The sequence below is a fragment of the Astyanax mexicanus genome, chromosome 2, assembly GCF_023375975.1.
Source record: "Astyanax mexicanus isolate ESR-SI-001 chromosome 2, AstMex3_surface, whole genome shotgun sequence".
Classification (NCBI taxonomy): Eukaryota; Metazoa; Chordata; class Actinopteri; order Characiformes; family Acestrorhamphidae; genus Astyanax; species Astyanax mexicanus.
This window is the reverse complement of record NC_064409.1, coordinates 56,684,174-56,707,809: the sequence shown is the minus strand read 5'-3', so window position 1 is coordinate 56,707,809 and position 23,636 is coordinate 56,684,174. Positions and strand designations below refer to the sequence as shown.

At 37.3% G+C, this 23,636-nt stretch overlaps 1 protein-coding gene and 2 long non-coding RNA genes across 3 annotated transcripts in view; 1 reads left to right on the top strand and 2 right to left on the bottom strand.

The window, feature by feature from the left end:
• The window catches only part of roraa (RAR-related orphan receptor A, paralog a), a 441,123-nt gene that overhangs the window by 219,541 nt on the left and 197,946 nt on the right, over positions 1-23,636 (bottom strand). The gene's annotated exons all lie outside the window — the stretch shown is intronic.
• LOC125799025 (uncharacterized) lies at positions 1,579-1,783 on the top strand. Its single transcript, XR_007437839.1, has 2 exons — positions 1,579-1,650; positions 1,731-1,783. It is a non-coding gene; the product is annotated as an uncharacterized LOC125799025 (long non-coding RNA).
• Positions 1,656-6,328, bottom strand: LOC111189683 (uncharacterized). Its single transcript, XR_007437837.1, has 2 exons — positions 2,890-6,328; positions 1,656-2,106 (listed from the first exon to the last, which is right to left on the bottom strand). It is a non-coding gene; the product is annotated as an uncharacterized LOC111189683 (long non-coding RNA).

The following is a 23,636-nucleotide window of genomic DNA, read 5'->3' as shown; positions in this document are numbered from 1 at the left end:
TTAATCACTATTCAATATCAGAGCGGGTCTATGGAAGTAAAACAGTGTCACCAGACTTTGACATTTAAAAGCACTTGAATTTTTAGCACTGAATTATTTTACATTGAATTATTGCATGTGATTTTTTTTGCCTCTGAATTAAACACTTTAATTTTTCAGTATATCATTTTCACTTATTTTACTTTATTGTAAAATATTCAAAAGTAAAAATTCAAGTTTAAAAAATTCAATTAAAATAAATTCAGGTTGCACAAATTCGACCTGTCAAATTCGACTGCTAAAATACAACGCTCAAAATTCGCTGTCAACATCCGGGACACACAGGATGAGCAATCGATTCAGTCTTCAATCGAGCCAACAACCAGCCAATCACATCACGCTCCGAAGATCATGTGACATGTAGCGCCTCACGGCTCAGAGCCGCTCAACGCGAGTCACAGCCCCCTCCGCTGCTCCTCTCGAGTAGGTGAGTGTAAAACAGCTGAAAACAGGGCATTTACCTCACCACTGTGGCCATGTAATATCACTTAAACGGTGTAGAAATCCTCACTTTAACCACGGTTTGCTCTGTGGTTTGTAAACATATTAAATTAAGATAGATATCCAGATATACCTTGTTAAACTAACTAACTAAATAAATAAAGCTCCTCTGTTCATTTCAGAAAGAGCTTCAAACACGAACACTAGATCAATTATTTATAAATACAGCCAGACTGTGTGGAAGATAATTACTACTGTAGAATCTGAGATAGTAACTTAGTTTGCTAAATTATAGCTACCTATCTTGCTAGTTAGCTGTGGGACTGTGCGATTATAGACAAGATACTACCTAGTTAGCGGTTTGTTTAGCAATACCTTATTTACACTTTGCTGCAAAGTATTTTGCTTAGTGTACTGGCCACTGTCTAAATAAATATATTGAGCTATATTACACTTACTGTACCCCTCTCAGGCTGGTCCTCTCATTAAATAAAGGAGATTTATTAGAATTGCTTTTTGTCTCTTTAATAACTAATTTAACAGAGATAATTTAAGATATGACCATTATTTATTTTATGATATTAATTGTAATGTTTATATTTAATATATATTTTATACATTTGTTAACAATTCAACTCAGGCTTTTACTGAGGATATCAACAGTAAATAATAGTCCTAAAATTCTTGTGTAATTAAAATACAGCATGATTAGTCCTGTTTACTAGTGCATCTCAAAAGTGAAAAATATATATTTGTGTTTAATATCGTTCAGTAAACGGTCACCTTATGTTTAAAGCGACACATTTAACTTTTTTTTATTTTAAGTTTAAACTACATATTCTAGTAAACTGGGTTAAGGTTAGGACAGTAATTCTGGTTTAATGAACTTTTAGCCAGGTAAAAATGATTTGGAATATGTCACTTTACATGTAGTGTAATGTATAATTTCTGTTAAATTATGATATTCTCATGATCTTCAGATTTTCTGAGATGCATTAGTAATTGCTTTGTGCCAAAACCAATGCAATAATAATTGCAAAAATGTTTTATATAAATATAAATGAAGTAAATACTGAATCCAAACAACACCAAGTTTAACACAGTCATATTTCTTGTCTTCATTTTCTTAAACAGGATATTTTCTCGCAGAAAAAGAAAGGATAATAAAAGGTAGGTAATGTTCTTAAAATGTTTAATTATATTCATGTATCAAATGCAGTAATTTTTCAAGTTTCTTTTGTATTCCACAGGTTTCCTTTCTCCAAACTTTTAAAGAACAAATAAAGAAATCCAATTTCATGCAGTCTGTGCTGTGTTTATTTGATTTATTTACATGTGCCATGTTCTGTTTTTCTTTAGTTGTTTACATGTGTTCTGTTTTTTATTTTGTATGTTTTAGGCAGCCTCCCTATATTCTGGCTCATCATATCATGTTCATCTTGTTTGTATAAATAATAAAAGCTGTTGCAAATAATGTGGTTCCTATTCATAATCCAAATAATTCTGCATAAAATCTTCAAGTGGTGACTTCAGAATATGGACAGATCTTTGTATTCTTTGACTTCGTTCTTTTCGTGGTGAACTCTCCATAGCTGCAAGCTGAAACTTCTCCATCTTCTTTTCAACCTTAAATAAAAACATCAGATTCACTTTTAGCGACAGCATTTACAAAATGTGATAATTATTATTAACATAAAACATTTAATAAATATTACTAATAATACTCTCTCATGGGTTGCAATATTTGATTCTCATTTATTAACATGACCTAAATATAAATAAAAATGTATAAAAGACATCACTAATAAATATTGCACTGATTACAAATTAGATAATGCCCACACATACATCTAGACCTAGTTACCAGCCTGAGAGGTATATAGTAACTGTAATAAATCTTCTTTATTTAATGAGAGGACCAGCCTGAGAGGGGTACAGTAAGTGTAATATAGCTCAATATATTTATTTAGACAGTGTCCAGTACACTAAGCAAAATACTTTGCAGCAAAGTGTCAATAAGGTATTGCTAAACAAACCGCTAACTAGGTAGTATCTTGTCTATAATCGCACAGTCCCACAGCTAACTAGCAAGATAGGTAGCTATAATTTAGCAAACTAAGTTACTATCTCAGATTCTACAGTAGTAATTATCTTCCACACAGTCTGGCTGTATTTATAAATAATTGATCTAGTGTTCGTGTTTGAAGCTCTTTCTGAAATGAACAGAGGAGCTTTATTTATTTAGTTAGTTAGTTTAACAAGGTATATCTGGATATCTATCTTAATTTAATATGTTTACAAACCACAGAGCAAACCGTGGTTAAAGTGAGGATTTCTACACCGTTTAAGTGATATTACATGGCCACAGTGGTGAGGTAAATGCCCTGTTTTCAGCTGTTTTACACTCACCTACTCGAGAGGAGCAGCGGAGGGGGCTGTGACTCGCGTTGAGCGGCTCTGAGCCGTGAGGCGCTACATGTCACATGATCTTCGGAGCGTGATGTGATTGGCTGGTTGTTGGCTCGATTGAAGACTGAATCGATTGCTCATCCTGTGTGTCCCGGATGTTGACAGCGAATTTTGAGCGTTGTATTTTAGCAGTCGAATTTGACAGGTCGAATTTGAGCAACCTGAATTTATTTTAATTGAATTTTTTAAACTTGAATTTTTACTTTTGAATTTTTTTACATTAAAATAAAATAAGTGAAAATGATATACTGAAAAATTAAAGTGTTTAATTCAGAGGCAAAAAAAATCACATGCAATAATTCAATGTAAAATAAATCAGTGCTAAAAATTCAAGTGCTTTTAAATGTCAAAGTCTGGTGACACTGTTTTACTTCCATAGCTTCTTCTTCTTCTTCTTCTTCTTCGACGCGAATTCCTCCTTTTCTTCCACCTGTTCTTCAGCAGAGCCGAGTGAAACGGAATGGCATTACATGCTTGGCTGAAGCTCCGGTTTTTCACCGCGTGCTCGGCGGATTAGCCTTTCACACGGAGCACTTCACAAATCAAAATACTCCTCAGCTTAATGACTTTTCTGCCTTTTAATAAGTACATAACACTCAATTTATTCCTTTCCCATTCGCCATGCAGTAATTAACAACATTTATCTTTAATTCACATGAGTGTATCAGGAGTGCTGCTGGAGGAGAGGAACGACGACGAGGAGCCGAGGAAAGACTGGTGCTGAGAAGAACAGAGGAGAGAATAGAGCTGAGAAGAAAAGAATAAAAAAACAACAGAAGGTGACATAAGAGTAGAGGTGATGGAAAAGAAAAGAGCTGAGAAACATAAAGAAAGATGAAGGTGAAGAGGAAACTGAAAAGAGTACATGACTCAAGAGAAAAGGTGTTAAAAAAAGGAAAGGGAAATATTAAAAAATATGAAGGTGAAGAGAAAACAGAAAAGAGAAGGTGACCAAAGAAAAGAGATAATGGAAAAGAAAAGAATTGAGAAACAGGAGAAAGATAAAGGTAATTTGAAACAGAAAAGGCAAAAGAAACGAAAGAGAATAAAAAAGAAAAATGAGAAAAGCAGATAGAAGGGGAGAAAGACAAAGACGGAGTAAAGAAGTAAAGAAGAAGAGAATATGAGAAGAGAAAAAGAGTGTTACAGAAAGGGAAAGGAAGTTAACAAAATGGAAAGCGAATCACATTGAACTACAGAAAAAGACAGTCAAAATGTAATTAAGGAAACAACAAAAAGAGGCAAAAAGAGTGAAAAACAAATAATAGAAAAAGAAAACAAAATCTAAATAGAAATAGAAGAAAATATGTAAATAATACAATTCTTCTATACAATAAGAAAAGAGATGAAAAAGAGAAGGGGATGTGAAGGGGAATGAAAAAGAGAAAAGATGAGTCAGAGAAGTGCAGGGAAAGTGAAAGAAAGAAAGAAAGAAAGAAAGAAAGAAAGAAAGAAAGAAAGAAAGAAAGAAAGAAAAGAGAAGAGGAAGAAAAATGAAGAAAATAGAAAGGAAATAGTGATAAAGAAAAAAAGAGAAAAAAGATGAGAAAGAAAAATAATAAGAAAAGAAAACGAGAGAAAGAAGAAATTAGAAAGAGAAGAGAAGGAGAAGGAGAGAGATAGAGAGTAGGGGATGCAGCAGCAGAAGAGCAGGAGTGCAGTGTGTGTGTGTGTGTGTGTGTGTGTGCAGAACTCTAGACTCCCCCCTAAAAGAGAGAGATATCCCCCCTGCAGCTGAGCTGCCCCCTCGGCCTGACTGATAAGCTAAGCACTGAGAACAGTCACACACACACACACACACACACACACTAACTCAACACTGGTTCTCTGCTCATCTCACACACCAGCATGGAATTACACTGCCTGTAATTCAGAAGTTTGGCCACACCAGCGTTTCATCACATTTTAATAGAAATGAGTGGATTTTCTTTATTAACATGCTGTATTAACTGTATAATATAAGTAGAGAATATTATATATGGTGCAAATTTGATAACATGGGAGATAGTTTTGATTAATTTCTATAGAACATTGGATTCACAGTCATTGGCTCAGTATGGTATATATTTTTTAATCAGTCAGGCTGTATTACTTGTGTGTTTGGGAGCGCTGGGCTGAGCTTTAAATGTTTAAACACAGCCTAACATATAGGAACAAACCGAAACACTCCTCTTAATGTACATGTGCTATTTTTTATTCATTATATTTTGGATGTTTATAAAATATAAATATGCATTTTCAATTTTGGAGAGTGTATGTTTTTACTGTTAACATTTTTACTGTTTAATGCATCACAGACTGTACATGCTACATCTGGGGAGACTATATATCTACAATAGATACAACAAACTTAAACTTGCACTACAGTCCATTCAAAATAAATGGAAAACAAGACCTAACTTAGCCAGACTTATGCATTTAGTGGGGTTGTTCTATTTTTCACTGTACAAAACTCATTCCTTACTGTCTGTACAGTTTAAACTTTAAACTTAAACACTATTCTTTTATTATTGTCCCTCCATTAATCTTGCCACAACATACAGCGCATCCCTAAAATGCTGCTAAAAAAAGTGTTCCTCTTGCTGCTTGTGCTTCTGGCAGTGGAATTTTCTGTTCTATCTTAAATTATGCAGAATATTACAGAGGCACAGCTGTGATCATGCTATTACAAGTCAGTTACAGAATAAAGGTAGTCTAAACTAAGCAAGAATTTGGTTGTACATCATATGAACCAAGCTGTATAGATCTCCAAAAATTCTAAAACATTTTTTTAATGGAGGTATATGCAGAGCACTGTGCCAAAAGCTGTACCACAAAAATTAATAATTGGTGTGTTTTGGGCATAAAGTAAAATGAACCAATCAGTGTGTCAGTTGTCATTCCCTTTAAGATGCAGGTGCGCTCTGACTTTGCCGCATTCGTATCTTAACAGTGCAGTGTTTTGTGTGTCTCAGCAGATGATACTGACCTGCAAGTTCACACTGTGAAGGTACACCAGCAGCTCATTTAAGCGAACAGCAATGTTATTTTAACTTTACTAAATTCATTTACTAAAAAACTAATTAAAAAAAATGTACATATTGTAGTGCCACTTTGTTTCTTGCAACTCCTTTTGTACCAACTTTTGCTGTCAGTCTAACAACCTGTGGTTGGTGAAAGGTGAAAGAGTCCGAATCTTGTTTTTAAAGGTGGTTTACTTATAAAAAAACAAAGGCAAACATTAGACTGGATTGGAATATGATTCGGTCAAAAATGATTTGTGTTGCTTCCAACGTATTTAACAGCAAAATGACGAAAATGGAAATTACGATACTGATGGCAGACAAAAAATAACAGAAATGTTTGTTCTTTAAGATTTTTTTTTTTTTTTACTAAATTTTGAATTTTAGAAAATACAATCATTACAAATTCTTATTTATTTATTTTCAACATATTTTTAACCTTTTTAACTAAATAATTCATATAAAACAACCCTCATCAGGCTCTTACACATATATTATATAAAAAAAAAATGTATATTTCTTTATTTATGGATACCAAAAAAACATGATATATATATATATATATATATATATATATATATATATATATATATATATATATATATATATTCATTGCAAGTGATCAAAAATAACATAGACTCATTAAACATTGTCTGCTTGCTTTACCTCAACATCATCAACACAAACCAGTCCTTCATTACGGTGCATTCACTTCTTCAGCGCTTCACTGTGTGGTGCAGTGAGCTTGATATGTGATGGTCATTAGGGTTTTCACCTTATCAATAAAGGAATAACAAAAGCTCTGCAAATATATTTACTTGGCTAACATGTTCCCAAACTATATCAGGCGGTAGTGTGTAGACTGTACGGATTATAACCCCCCCTCACCCTCCACCTCACCACCACATACGCTGGACATTACAGCTCAGACAACGTTTCCAATAGACACCATATGCTGGAGCACAGAACACAGCTTTCAGATAGAGTTCAGCTTTGAAGTAAGACCTGCCTGTCCGTTCGTCATCATGCAGACAAGTGTGGCAGGCGTCAGGAGGCAACACACACACACACACACACACAGAAAATCTGAAATCAAAGGTACAGCGGAGAGCAGAGTTTACCAACCCTGTAATCTTGTTAAGCTGGTAGAGCTGGGTCTGAACTAAAGAGGACAATGTGGGCATTTTGTCATTCTTAAGAAGAAAAAAACAAAAAAAAAAAGGAGCTGTTGAAACACAGAGCGCTTTTAGAGTAGCTGGCTTTTATTCAAGCCTCAATGCAGGGTTACATCACACTGCAGCTGACCTTAACCCCTCTGCTTCATATCCCCACTTCCTACTGCCACACACTCCCACTGGAAGCAGGACGCAGAGGAAGAGGAAGGGTGTGTGTGTGTGTGTGCGTGTGTGTGTCTCTGTGTTTGTATATTTGGATTACATACATACTGTAATCCTGACACTTCATAAAAAGCTGAAACAGTAGGGCTAATCTGCTATATCAGGATAAGGGTTGAGTATTAAATTGTATCTTTTTAAAGAACCTAGGCAAAACATTTTTTATAATTTATAATTTATAATTTCAATCGCTTGTCCATTTGTTTCAGTCCTGTGTAGATAGAAACATGCAAATACACACACAGACACGTATATATATTTTTTTTATATTTGTACATATGATGTCAGGCCCTATCATACACCCTATGCAAAACGCACATCGCAAATCGCAATTCCACGCCTTGCACCCACACTGTTAAGATAGCGTCAGAGTTTAGGAATAAATCTACAAATCTGATGGCCGCAGTGTTCTGGAAGTGAGACGTGTTCAGGTAAATTTCTGGTGTGTTGCTATTCTGGTGGAGAATAAAACACAGGTGCGCTACTGACTGATTAAAACCAGGACAACAGCCAATCATCAGAGTCTATTCCTATAGGTGCACCAGCACTCGTACTTAGGTGCACCCACTTATTAAATACACACACTGCAGAGCACAAAGCAGACTTTCAACTCAACAATAAACAGAATAAAGAATAAAATAACATTGCTGTTTCCTAAATAATTCATGCTAAGGTTTATTTCACGTTACACCCAAAACACACTCATGAATAATTAAGAGAATTAGTGAATGACTTTTAGAGCCACGCAAGGAGTATGTGTTTTGCGCCCTTACAATACCAAAAACACACTGACGTGTACCGAAATCCAGCTGCATGATCCGCAAATAAATGGTGCAATAGAGATTGCTGAAATAGGGTCCATAGGACCCCTACTACATTATGATACAAGCTGATTTTTTTCCTTTCCTACAGCTATTCCTTCACAGTCTTATCAGCTCTCTGTGCTGTTTGAACCTGGTGATTGTGTTTTGCAGGCATTCTATGGGCCTTAAAATTCCTCATCATAATAATAATCAAACATCATTAAGAATACAAAAAAAAATAATAAAAATAAAAGCATTTTGCAGGAAAGACTGGGTGCAAATATCTCTATTATATAATATAGTTATATATTTAGTTATATTTAGTTATAGTTAAATAATAAATAATAACTGACAAGCTGTAACACACATCAAAAGACTTGTATCAAAGTACTGACCATGCAGAGTGCCCATAATTTTGCTTTAAGCCCTTTAACTGTTAGCTACTTTTGAACTGTAAAATATGGAAATGAAAAAGTAACCTTTATTATAAAATGTTTAAGAAATTATCTTCTTAATTCTATGCATTTTAGGTATCGGATCATCTTTAACTCAGAGATATTTACGATTATTATAATAATTTTGACCAGGGGTGCCCAAGCTTTTGCATGCCACTTTTAAAGCAACACTCTGACACTGTAATAACAGCTTTATTTGTATGTAATTGTGTTTCCTCTGCATGCTTTTTCATATAACAGCTTTAAACAAGCGCATGGCAGTGTTTATTAGAAAGGGAGGAGACTGAGAGGTGTGTGTGCGTGTGTGTGTGTGTGTGCGTGTGTGTAAATCATCAAGAGGTGACGGGACAGAAGCAAAGATATGAGGTCTGCTTCTTCCCCCTCTAATTAAAGCCTTAGTGCAAGATGCGGACACTCAGAGTGCACATTACATAATGCACTCTACACACACACACACACACACACACACACACACACTGGCCTGCCCCCACAGGGCCCACAGACACAATTATGACAGTTATTGCAGTGATTCTCACAGCTTGCAGAAAGCGATCAGTTACCATTGATTCCAGGACAGGGACGTTCAGCACTGACAGAACTGCTGAAAGCAAAATACTTGGCGCGATGCCATAGCCCAGGGGACAGCCCATAATACACTGTAATTGCTCAAAGCCCACCTCAAACTTTCCCACAGCGCGTCTGAGACCAGCTTTAAATATTTCAATCTTACAGTGTAGAGATGCTACTGTATTAGAAGAAAAACACCACCACTGCTGTTCTGCTCCACCATAGATCTGTGTGTGTGTGTGTGTGTGTGGGTCTGTATGTGTGTGTGTGATAGAAAGGAGGGAGTTTAAAAAGGAAAATGACAGAGGAGGGAGGGAGAAATAGAACATTTACTGTAAGAAGAGGAAATGGGGAAACAAATTATGTGTACTAGACTACCTTTAAGACTGTGTAAAAGTGTGTGTGTGTGTGTGTTTATGTGTGTCCCAGAAATAATTGTGATGAAGGAAATTATTGTCCATTTCATGCTACTGATATAATAATACAATATCAGGCATTTACACATTACTTTAAGAAGAAATAAACAAATTAATTATTAATTAAATACGTAGACATCGGCATTGTAGTAAAACAATATTTAAATATATAGAAACAATTAATAAAACAATTAATAAAAAAACTGATTTTTAACAAAGTGGATATACTGCCTACATCCACATTCACAGTGGGGTATTTAAATTATTTAAATTAAAAAAGATTTAAATTATGTTAATATATTAAAGGATAGAATGATACAATTTAAATATTAAAAAATTAAATAGTGAGTGTATAAGAGAAAGAGAATGAAAAAAATTATGAGTGTGCAAAAGTGTATGTATCTTTGTATAAAACAGTGTGTGCCTGAAAATGTGTATGCACGTTTGAGAGTGTGTAAAACGTGTGTGTGTGTGTTTGTGTTTGTTTGAGCAGTTTAACGAGTGTAAAATACATGTATACAATTGAATGTATAAAAGATGTGTGTGTGTGTGTATGTTTAAGCGTGTGTAAAGAGTGTGTGTGTGTTTGTTTGGTTTAGTGTGTAAACGAGTGTAAAAGACAATGTACACAATTTTGGGTGTGTAAAAGAGTGTGTGTCTGAGAATGTGTGTCTATGTTTGAGCTTGTGTAAATTAAGTGTGTGTGTGTGTGTGTGTGTTTGTTTGATTGAGAGTGTGAACGAGTATAAAAGACAATGTACACAATAGTAAATGTGTAAAAGAGTGTGTCTTCGGAGAGTAAAACGTATAACATGTACATATAATATATAATAGAGTGAGTGTGTGGAAGAGAGAGATAAAGAGGTAGAAGTGAAATGAAAGATTAAGAAGTGTGTAAGAATAGTGAGTGTTTAAAAGACAGAGCTGAGAAGAGTAAAATAGAAGAGAGAGAGAGAAAAAAGCGAGAATGTAAAAGAGTTAAAGAGATAGAAAAGTTAAGAGTGACAGAAAGAGAAAGAGAGTGAGTGTATGGGTGAGTATAAGAGAGAAAGAGATAATGTAATAGAGTGAGAGTGTTTGAGAATGTGTAAAGGAGAGAGAGAGGGGAAGCATGTATAATATAGTAAGTGTGTAAAAGAGAAAGAGAGAGAGAGAGAGAGAGAGAGAGAGAGTCTGAGAGTGTGTGTAAGAGAGAGTCATAGAGATCTAAAATTCCTTTCATCTTAATATTGGGGTCCATATCTCCTGAATTGAGCAAAATAGATTTTCTCTCTCTCGCCCTCCCTCCCTCTCTCTCTCCCTCTCTCTCTCTTTTTCTCTCTCTCTCTCTTAAAGCGAGTAGAGGAAGAGCGCACAAGATCTACATTTAAACGCCTGCAGAAAAAAACAGCGTCCATAATCTGTGATGCTAAATAAAGAGTATTCCAAGAACTGCCGCTCCAGCAGGGCTCTTCAGCTCTCTCTCTCTCTCTTTCTCTCTCTCTTCAGCTCTCTCTCTCTCTCTCTCTCTCTCTCTCTCAGATGCTCTGTGAGCTACAGTCTGTCTCTACTGAACAAAATATTCTTAAAGGACAAAATTCATTATCCAGTGCACAGATTGGAGAATCCTGTCTGTATAAAACAGTGTTCGCCTAATTAAGAGTCAGAACTCCTTATATCACCAGAACAACTCTGACCTGTGAAGACATCTAACTCCACAAGACCTGTGTGCGTGTCCTGTAATACAGTATCTGGCACTAAGATGCTTGCAGCAAATCCTTGCAGTGCTTTACGCTGTGATCCATGGAGGCCACACCTCACATCATTGAGCCTTGGGCACCAATAACTTAAGAAGAAATTTCAGTTATCTATACTTTAATGAAGTAAATTATTTTCTTTACGTTTACTCCTTGCATTTTCACACAATTACCTGCACTTTCTTGTTCTTACATGTTAAAAATAGCCTCGTTACTCTATTTTATTTTAGCTTTTGGCGAGCTTTTGTTTACATTCCTCCCCTGTCTCTCTCTGTCGCGCTCGGCGTGACTTTAGTTTCTGCCCGTTCTCATTTTTCTGCCCGTTCATGGGCTCCTTATCTCCTTATTAGGACGGTTTTTTTTCCCAGTCGTGTCCAAATTCACTAGCTGGGGCAGTAGTAGTGTATTGGAACGTAACCCCGTGTGAGGAACGGTGTGTTTATTTATTGATTTTTTTTTTTCCTTTTTTCTTGGGTTTACCTGCTTTGAGATCAATTGTTCTGCAATAGGGTTTAACAACCCTCTGGGCTGGAGAGATACTAGTATGTAGCACTCCATTCCATTACACTTCATTTACCAAAACAGAATTTAGAATTTTTTTGTGGCCTGCCACATAATGGCTTGGAACATATCTGGCACCTTGGCTAAACTTAATTGCTGACCCCTGCTATATTGTATATGTATTGTCTTTTTTGCCAATTCTTCCAGCTAAAGTTGCTTGCCTGTTCGCATGGACAATATTAGCCGGACACCAATGGTCACGATCATTACCACCCACTGCACTGTCCACTGTGGGTGATATATTGTCTGAGCTTCAGAGTCGAACCTTTTGGTTTTAAAAGGGCTCAGAAGTTAAGAGCAAGGCGCTTTTTATTGTAAGAAGAGAAATGCTGGAGAAACGTTGGTAACTCATCAGCTATGAGTGATATCTCCCCTCCTGTAATTTTATTGCTCCACCGAAGCACCTGGAGTGTGTGGATAATTCACCAGGCGAAGGAGGGAGTGCAGGCATGTGTGTGTATGTGTGTGTGTGTTTAAGAAGGTGCGCGTCTAATATTTTTCGTGGGCCACGTCTCTCTCCGGCTGTCACCATCTCGCACGAGGAAGATCTGTCATGGAGAACGAGGTGTCAGAAGCGAGAGATAAGCGTTGCTGAATGGGAAAGCAAATCATCAACAGGAAAACACTCGCGACTCTCGCCGCCAAGCCTTGTGACAAAGAGCGTGCACATTCGCGCCTGAGGCTTTTCGGGCACGCTATTTTTCATGACGTTGTCGCTTTCGATGCATCCCCTTCTTAGTTGTAGAATTTACAGCGCGAGCACGTGTTCTTCGGTCGTTGCCAGCCTGTGTTAACATAACTCATTTCCTCCTCCTGTGTTCTTTTTTTCTTTTTTTTTTCTCTCCGCTATACGATTGTTCTATATTTGGCATGTGTACTGATTATTCATGAGCAACTCATGATAAATGGGTGATATCACATTTGATAGCAATCCCTCAAACTCTGATAGACGCAGCACTTCACCCTCTCAGACACACAGCCAACATATTAAAGCGGCATACAGTTTTTTTTTTTTTTACCCCTCTCTGCAATCAGCCACAGACTTGTGTGATCGTGACAATATAGCAATCAAGCGTTCCATGTGTGTGTGTGTTTGCTGGTGCGAGTGTGGGCTCCATCAGTGCTGGGTTCAGCTCACAGCTCTCTGTTTGCTGAAATAAATCCTTTCCCTCTCTCCAGAGCCGCCAAACACCAGACACTGAACTCGCCAGCTGTCTGCCTCCTCTCTCCTCTTTCTTCTATCTCCTCGTCTTGTGTCTTCTCTCTTTCTCTCATTTCTCTTTTCAGCTCCTCTTGCTCTCTCTTCCTTTCTCTATCTCCCTCTTGTTTCTCCCCTCATCCTCCTCTCCTCTCTGAACTGTCGTCCAGCGCTCCGTGCACAGCGTCTTGTTTTCACAACAACAGTGCAAATGCGTCGGCCGTCTGGCACAGCTGTTCCCACTGGTCCCCACGGCCTCGTAAAAAAAGGCAATAAATCAATCCGGGCACTCAATACAAGTGGGAAATTGACCAATTAAAGTGGCCCAAGATGCTTATGTTCAGGCAGACGATTTTACAAATTGGCCATCTATTTAGACCGGGGACTGGCACTTTGGGCAAGAAAATTCACTGGCTGGATTCAGTCCATTAGCTTTCCTCTCTCTCTCTCTCTCTCTCTCTCTCTCTGTTTGACTCTATCCATCTCTCAGGCTTGTTGGGTAGAGTGTGTGTTATATGCAGCACTAGAGCTATTCCTAATGCACACATCACACGTCCCACAGTCAGTCATAAAGAGCTGGTAACGTAGGCATGCCCTCTCCTAACTTATCAGTTGTTAAAGACAACTGATGTGTCCAGACTAATGTCAATTAATGCGTATTATTTAAGCTACAGCTCTGAAAAAAAAAAAAATGAAGAGACCACTTCAGTTTCTGAATCAGTTTCTCTGATTTTGCTATTTATAGGTATATGTGTTTGAGTAAAATGAACATTGTTTTTTTTTATTCTATAAACTACAGACAATATTTCTCCCAAATTCCAAATAAAAATATTGTCATTTAGAGCATTTATCAGAAAATGAGAAATGGCTGAAATAACAAAACAAATGCAGAGCTTTCAGATCTCAAATAATGCAGAGAAAACAAGTTACCCTGGATTTTAATCACCTTTTTTATGTTTCTTGACATGTTCTCCTTTACAGTCCTACACATTATTATTCTTTATATTCCAGAGGTTTTTAATTTGGTAAAATCAAACTTAAAATTTTTTCAGTAGTCCCTTATTTATTTCCAGAGCTGTATATCTGTTAACTTGCGATTACTGAGGCTGGAAACTCTGATGAACTTCGTATGTGCAACAGAGGTAACTCTTGATCTTTCTTTCCTGGGGCGGTCCTTATGAGAGCCTTAGAGTTTCATCATAGCGTTTTTGATCGTCTATGTAACTGCACTTGAGGATAGTTTCAAAATAAAGTATAAGTAAAATGTTTCAGATCGATTGTTTTGTTTTTGGTCTTGTCTTCGCCTTAGCCCCGCTCTGTCATCCGTAACCCCACCCCCTTGATTCCTTTCCCAGATGTTCCTCACCCTCTTGGTGTATATAAGCCTCTTTGTTTGAGTGTTCCTGATCTAATTTGTCAGTGGTGTTTATTTGTTTTGCGTATACCTGTTTTTGCTGTTTTTATGCTTTAGTTTATTATAGTTTTTTAGGATTGAGTCATATCTGCGTTTACATCCATCTACCTCAGTTTGTGACAAAAGGTGTATATGATTAAATGTATATCTGGACTTTTTCTGACAGTACTATAGTATTCAATTGAGTCCAATATTGGACATGTTGGAACACAGGTCTCATTCTTCACAGTAAATATGTGTGTTATTTCTTCAGCTGATTCCAGAACAGAGGGGGGCATTTCAGTGTATATTTCTATTCCTGCTGCTACATTTGTTCCCTCAAAGTCAAGCAGAGAACAAATATCTAGGGGAAAATGAGTGCTACAGGTGTACCAGCATCTGTTTGCCATCAGTCCGTGGGTTTGCTTTTTTCACGCTCCATCCAAAAAATCATTTATCGGAGTCTTTTTTGTATGTGTTGCACGAGGCAAGGCGGACCATTATTCTCAGCCCTTCTCAGTGTGATTATCAATCTCTGGGTAACAATCATATGATGGAGCAGCGGCACCTGCAAGGCTGTTCCTCCATATGCTGTTAGTCCATGAGTAGATAATTAGCTTATTTTGCACGCTGTAAAAGACTCCATGGAGATAGGAGGACGTCATTCACAATTAGAGGCATCGTTCTTTTTTCTTTTTTTTTCGGGTATTAATGTACGGAAGACACTGACAGAAACTGCATTCATGAACAAGGTCTTCACTATTTAGCCTGATAATATAGTATGCTGGCTTTTATATCTCTATCAAGAGGGGGGGGGGGGGGGAGACAGACACCACCAAGGCCTTGTGTGTACAGAGCTCTACCTACACTGAAGGAGACAGGAGTGCAGAAATGAAAGAAAAAAGAGTGAAAGGAGGGAAAAAAACATGATTTAACACTTTGACCAGCACTGATAAGCAAGGCCCCACATCATATCTCTCAGACAAGCAGAAGAGCAACACAGTCCTGGAGAGCTGTCAGCTTCCCTCTCTTTCTCTCTCTCGTTCTCTCTCTCTCTCTCTCTCTCTCTCTCTCTTTCTGACAGCTGTCTTATCAGCAGTCCTCACATGCATTCAAATAGTGTTGGTAGAAGCTGTATGTTCATTCTGATCTGAGGTCAGTTTCACTCCACCTTTAGATTTTAATGAATACAATGTTGGTAGCAGAGGCTAGTAGAGGCTGCTCCCAAGTCAACCAAAAAAAAAAAATCCCATCTTCAACTGAGTGCAGTTCAGATAGGTGAGACTGTGTTGGCGTCAGTGTTACACTCTGCCTTTAATAGTGCTTCCCAACCTGGGGTCACCACAGACATCAGTGTTAGACAGTTTTTCACATGTTAAATAAACTTAAAAATGTGTATACTTTACAATAATCACAGCTCTTTCTGTAGTGCATCCTGGTGTAAATGTTTCTCAGTTAACTGTATTTCTCTACTTTAACTGAATTAAATCTGTCCTCAGGGCTGTGATTGGTTTAACATGTTGAATGACCAGCATGTTTAAACAGCATGTCTTATTTTTATTTTTTTTTACATATAAATGGCTACAGCTCTGGAAAACCTCTGGAATATAACCAAGAGGGAGATGGATGATCACAAGACATCAGACCAAGCTGAACTGCTTGAATTTTTGCACCAGGATTGTCCTAAAGTTATCCAAAAGCAGTGTGTAAGACTGGTGGAGAACATGCCAAGATGCATGATTAAAAACCAGAGTTATTCCACCAAATATGATTTCTGAACTCTTAAAACTTTATGAAGATGAACTTGTTTTCTTTGCATTATTTGAAGTCTGAAATGTTGTCCGTAATTTATAGAAATAAAACATTTTATTTCACTTGAATAAAATGTTATTTTTACTCAAACATATACTTTATGTAATGGTTAGACCTCATGTCCATCATTATTAACATGTTTGAACATTGGAACACATGACAATATAACATTGGTTCTCATGTAAGTGCTTCAGGCCATAGCTTTTTATTTATTTAATTATTTATTTATTTTAGTTTCTTTTGTTCAAAATCACAAGCAGAACACCTGATTTAGACAAAAAAGTTCACATTAGACAAACAATGAGTTGATACACTCAGTAGAAAAATTACAAGAGTCATTTAAACTCAAGAATCCTCTACTAACTGTTAAGCATGGTGGTGGTCGAACTGAATTATTCTGAACTATTCTGCAAAATCAGAGGAATGCTGGAATGAACTGGATTCAGCAAACAATATGCCAATAGGAACAGGCAGTCAAAAATCTAACTAGAACTCAGAACCTGACAGAAGGTTACATAACAGAAATGCCTGTCTCTCATTTGGAACATTTGAGCAAATATTAGGTGTGCTGAATGTCTATTATAGGCCCTGTGTGGATCTCAGTTAATGTATGTTATAACCATATTCAGACCATATTCAGCCCCAGGCCATTAATAATTTAAAGAAATAAAGCACATTAGAACTATAGAATTTTAGATTATGAGGAGCCACATCCTCTGACCACAACTGTCTCTGTCTGTTTCACTTGTTTCAATTATAACTCACTAGAGAAAAAAAAAAAACTTATGATAAACTGACTAGACATGAGTCAAACAACCTTGTTTTGCTGCTGTGACTCCTCGAGTTTCCATATTTTGAGTAATCGCATCAGTGCAATTTTGAGCATAATTGCTACACTATTACAAATATTGGAATAATACAATAAAGTTCAAGCATTTTCATTTTTGATGTCATCCATTACCTCGTTATTTCTCAATTTGGGTGTGTTAAATATTAACAGGCCTCTGTAATGAGGCTGAGTGGTCGGAATCCTTCACTGTCCCTCGCGGCGCGAGTGCAGTGGACGGCTGGCTGGCTGGCTGGCTGGGATGAATAAAAGCAGCACATTAGAGCTCTCTGTAAAGCCTGCTCGGCCTCAGCCCGCCGTCTACTACGTCTTTGGGTTGGTGTGGGCAGAACGCTCCTGCCTGCAGGTGCTACTCTTAATAAGTGCATTCTTCCAGTGCGCCGGGCGCTCATGTGCAATGCTGTCTGGGCAAGTTAACATGCCTGTACATGTTCCCTTGTCTGAGCATGCTTATGTGTGTGTGTGTGTGTTGCTGAGTCTGTACAGGAGGAGGAGAAATTTTCTTTTGTCCATTGGAAATATTAAATAGGCATTATTGGCTGCCTTGTTGGTGTAAATAACCTATTCTTTGAGTCTCAGAAGGCTTTTAAAAGCTGCTTAAAGGGACATTTAGTAGCTTCTTAATCTAAATCTTTGGCAATTAAGTTTGGCCGTGCGCCAGATATTTTCCAAGCCATTACGTGGCGGGTCACAAAAAAATAAATTCTGTTTTGGAAAATGAAGTGTAATGGGATGGAGTGCTACAGACTAGTATCTCTCCAGCCCAGAGGGTTGCTGAACCCAATTGCAGAACAGTTGATCTCAAAGCAGGTAAACCCAAGAAGAAAGGAAAAAAATAAATAAATAAACACAGCGCTCCTCACGCGGGATTGAACCTATGTTGTCAGGGTCGCGGTCCAATACACTATCACTGCCCCGGCTAGTGAATTGAAACAAGGCCGCGAGAAAATGCCCTTATAAGGAAATAGGGAGCCCAAGAACGGGCAGAAAATCGAAAACGGGAGAGAGAGACAGGGGAGGAATGTAAACAAAAGCTCGCCATAGAGGCAATTTACTATTTATTTTTTTCATTGTCATTCATTCATTACAGTTTAAACAGGTTTATACCTGTATTATAAGAAATATATGTTATCACAGATCATTTTCACTTAGTACTGATAGTAGACAATTTGTGTGTGTCACTCACTTAATAACAGGACATTATAATGTGTTATTTCAAAATAAAGGCCCTTTAAATTATAACAATTATGTTATTTTGCTCTAGGTTTAGACCTGTATTATAAGGAATCTGTCTGATATCACACATCAATTTCACGTATTCCTAATATTAGACCCCTTTTAGGTATCACTCGCTTAATAACAGGACATTATGATGTAATATTTCTAAATAAAGGCCCTTTAAATTAGAACAATACTAATTTAATCTAGGTTTAGACCTATATTATAAGAAATCTATCTGATATCACAGATTAATTTAACTCAGTCCTGATAGTACATTACTTGTATGTGTCACTCACTTAATAAAAGGACAATATTATGTTTCATTTCAAAATTAAAGCCCTTTAAATTATGACAATTAAATTATTGTACTCTACGTTTAGACCGGTATTATAAGAAATCTATCTGACATCGCAGATCAATTTAACTAAGTCCTGATAGTAGACCAATTATATGTCTTAAACATTTAATAACAGGACACTATGATGTGTTATTTAAAAATAAAGGCCCTTTAAATTAGATTTAAACTAGATGTTTCATGAGCCACCTATTGCTGACCCCTGTCTGATAGGATAATATCCTGATGCACTCCTTACATTACAATGAAGTAAATAGCTGATCTAAGATCATCCGTTATGCTTTGAAACTCTGCTCGTACATGCAGTGAACCCTTGTTATTATTATTTAACTGTTCCTACAAAAGCACTTTTCTGCAGTGGCATGGAAACGTTAGAGGATCATTGAAAAGACTGAAAAAAAGAAAGAAAAAAGAATTACAGCAATTGCTGAGCAAGTTGCAAAAGAGAGGGAAAAAAAGAAATCAGACAGCCAATTAGAATGGGCGTGTTGAGAGTAGAATGAAAGCAGTCTCTGCGCTATCAGCTGTGTCTGGGGTGCACACGCGAAAGCCCCAGTCTAACAGAAAGGCTTTCATGTGGAGGACCTCGTAACACGCCCCCTTCTCAATCTAATTAGCCTTTCCTCTCAATCAAAAAAAAAAGAAGAAAAAAAAAGAGAAAAAGACTCGCAGAACGTTCGCTGGCTCCTGTTTCACCACTCTCCATTTCTTACCCATTTCATCCCTGTATCATCATTGTGTCGCTTACTGACTTTAGCGCTTCTCAGAGCCGTTTCATTGAAATCAAACACTATTGCCAAAGAATATCAGTCAAATATCCAATCAGAATTCTGCTAGAAGCCCGTTGATGGATAGTACAAATGTCTGGTAAATGTGCAGCTAGCCAATAAACAAATTAGCCAAATATATTAGTAAGGAAATATGTATTTTGGGGCCCTGTGTTAATTTCAGAAAACCATTTAAAAATGTATGTTGTGAGTCAGATTTCCAGTTTCATTATTTGCATTATTTTTCTATGAATTTACTTCCCCATTTTTTTTTTCTTCCCAATATAGAAGGCTAATCATCCAATCCCATTTCTATCATTTATATGAACTCAAACATTAGATTAGGTCAATTAAGAGCTCTCTCTCTTTCAGACTGATCCAGAATTTGTACAGCTATCCCTGGATTTTAGTGACTTGTGGACTTCTTAGAGCTCTTAGATTATTTTAAAGTAATGCTGTTGTTTTTGTTCTTAATTAAGTGCCACAAATATGCTCATTGTTTGTTTGTTCCAACAAGATCCAAAAGTATGGTAGTCTCTCATGATGACAGTATGAGAATGAGATTATTCATGTCGGCTGTTAAATAAATTTGTTTTGTGAGAATAAGTATCTTTTTTTTTGTATTTTTTGGGTTAGAATTTAGAATTTAGTATCAAAGAAAGTACTGTTTTGGTATAAGTATCGAATTCAAAGTATTGCACCGGTACTGATATTGAACATTTTTAAACAATACCCAGCCCTACTGATGACCATGCATCATTAGCCCCAACCTCTGACCCTACAACTGTATCTGTCTATTTCAGATTAATTCTAATTGAACAATTAACAAATCAAAAATGTTTCGCTACTGTGACTAACGCTTCATTGTGTATTATAATCGCAGTGTGCATGTACGTGCATAATTGGTTAAATATTTACAATTAGTTAATTATTAACAATCTCATCTCAAGCTGAGCTGCTTGGCATCAGCAGCCGGAGTCTGAGAGAGCACAATTGGCCTCGCTCTCTGCCCACATGTTGTGTGATATGTGACAATTAGCACAGGCATCTGTTGGGTGATGTATCAGAGTTGGGGATCTGGCACTTTCCTCAAAGTGCTCTAGCATCACTGTTTGAAAAATGCTTAATATGTGCCCTCCTAATGTGGGGGCATTACTATAATGTTATGATGTGATAGATGGAGTTATTGACCTATCGAATGAGGTAAAAAATTAAGTAAAACTACAAATATATAATTAAACACATAGATACATATATTATCACTCAACACACGCATTATCGCATCATTTACTGATCTTACCGACCCCCCCAATCCCCAACTCAGAGCAGTGCTCTGCAATGTGAGCAGATCACCACTTTATCGCTGTTTATAAAGTCATCTAATAGGCTGTGAAATGACCAGAGGTTTAACGCTACCCAAGCGGAGGGAATATCAGCGCATTAGAATGATGAAGTGACCTTTCGTAACGTGGCAGGATTCTAAAGCAGGGAATTGGGATGCTTGAGAGTGTATTTCTGCTAAAGTATCAGGGGAGATTTTTAAAGAGCAATGCTAACCTTTCGCCAGACAGCTCGTACATGTATACCAAGAGTGGAGTGACGAGTCCATACACCAACAATATTAATCTCTTTCTCATATGCAGTCCCACATGCACACATACTTTCTCTCTCTTTCTCTCTCTCACTCACTCACTCACACACACGCACACGCACACACAAGTCTAAGTCAGGGAGTCTTGGCAACGGCCGTACGCAGTAACATCTTCATCCCCCTCTGTTCCCATGGCAACGGGTGAGATCGTATTCCCTTCAGAACTTTAGTAAAGCAATCCGCTCGTTTTTTTTTTTTTTTCTCGCCGTCCCGTTAAAAAATATATATATTAATAACAAGAGTTCCAGTGACAAAGGCAAGATATATGATCAATAATGCAGCAAGTGTACATTACAGCTTTAAGGCTTTGGCAGTAGCTGCGTCCAACGGCTGCCGAGAGCTTCACATAGACTGCCGTATGACTCGGAGTCTGGAAGTCCAGCCGGAGCAATCTGAAGACCTTACTTCCTTTTTTTTTTTTGCAGATTCCCTTTTTTGCATGGTGCAGTGCTGGACTGATGCATACAGAGAACACGGCTATAAAAGAAAACTAGCCAGAGTTCAGTGGCAGTTCAGCCATTATTTTGTTATTATACTTTTGCAACAGAGCAGAAAACAGGGCAGGGACAATATCAGTGCAAAATGGGGAAGTTAAAATAGGTTTACCTTTGTTTTAAAGTGCTTTTTGTACATGTTATGCTGTTTTATTTAATGTGTTTCGTGTTTCTTTTTTTTTGACATGTCTAAAGTGCAGCCTGGTTAAACAATCATTTTTTATTGTCGTTGATAACATAGACATTTCAATTATTATTTTAGCTATGTTCATAAACAATATCAATATCTTTAAATGTGTCCATCTCTGGGGCATCCTGTTACAGTGCTTTTTCACCAAGAGAACTCTGTTCAGGCTTATAAGGTCTGTGGTGTCTTTCAGCGAACCAGCCCGCGTTTCCAACAGTTTAGGTGAAACCATCAGAATATCACATCATACGTCATCAACAGAGTGCATTGCACAGTGGTGGTGAACACAGTTTGACATGTAGAACCTAGTATTCTTCGGTTCCAACTGCAAAGGTACACTCCTCGTTCCAGAACCTACTTTTGTTGGTGGAAATGTGGCAAATGGTTTAAAATTAGGTGAGCAAACCAGAATGTGCCGGTTCTACTTCGGTGAAAAAGCAGGGTGGGGGTGTACTCATTTTTGTGAGATATTGTACATGCAAGTGAAAATAAAAAGTGATGAAAAAGCTGAAAAAATAAGATTTCTGTGTACCCATAAGTCATCATATAGTCTATATATAAAAGTCAAAAGAAAGAAAATCCTTAAGGCATTTTATGAAGTCAAGTATAAGTCAAATTTTAAAGGCCAAAGGTCACAGTATTCTAATAGTGCCCCGGCAAAGTCATGGCTGTTTCTATTAATCACAGCTCATTTTTAATGAGACATTTTTTTATGAGAACTAGGGTGAAGGCTGTGGTGTTTATGTTCATGCATGTGAGGGCATGTATAGTATTGCGCAAATGTTTAAGGCACCTGTGGGAATTTTTAGTAAAGAAAAAGCTTCTTATCTGAAGAAGTGTGTGTTTATTACCTCAGTTAAACAGTAGCATTACAATATAAATACAAACAGCAAAATTATAAAAAGCAGAGTTTTTACAGCCCTGTTTCCTTAAAACATCTCCTAATCTCTCCTCATCTGAGTTTAATAGAGTTATTTCTCTAGTTCTCATCATATCAACACCTGGTTTGGTAAATCAAATCTTACTGATGGTAAATCAGGTGAGCTGCTGATGGAACTGAACATGCACACATGCTGGCTGAGGGCATATTACCTTCTTATCTAAAAATGAGAAAATCTTGTTACTTTGTACTGTATTTATGCTTATTTTAATCTGTTTAAATCATATGTGGTGCTTTTTCCAGGTTAAAACACTCATACTGCTGAGATTAATTAATTTTAAAGTGTAATTTGTAAGTTTCCTGCATGGCCAAGGTACCAGATTACCAAGGCTACAGCGCTCTAATGGACAAAGCTCTGGACGATTGAATGGTCATCATGGACCAGCAGCTTCAACCCAATCACTAACCCTCAAGATCTAGTGGGGAAAATAGAGAAATCTGGAAGCAGCTCTGAGATCAGCGCAACAGGACAGCGTCTGCGAGCAGCAGCAATTACACTAACATTCCTGACTCCCTGAAAGCTGGACCTCTGCCAGTAGGCTGAAACCCCATTGTGTGTCTACGGTTTCCCTCAGCCGGCACATACATCATGGGCGGACAGAGCACTGTGGAGGAAATAAAAGGGACAAGCGAGCGGCTGTATTAAGTACAACGGCATCCCATCCATAACCGTCAGCATTAATAGCCAGGCCGGCCATTTAATTTTTCATCTACAATGAGGCCAATTAGAAAGAGTTGAAACCAGCCTTTGGAAGGATGCCCATTTTTTACGACCCGGTGTCAGAAGACATGCTCAGATTATTTATTTCTCTCCACTGCTCCCTCACCTGACAAAATTAATAGCCCCAGACAACATAATTATCCAGGCTAATCTGGATTATTATGTCC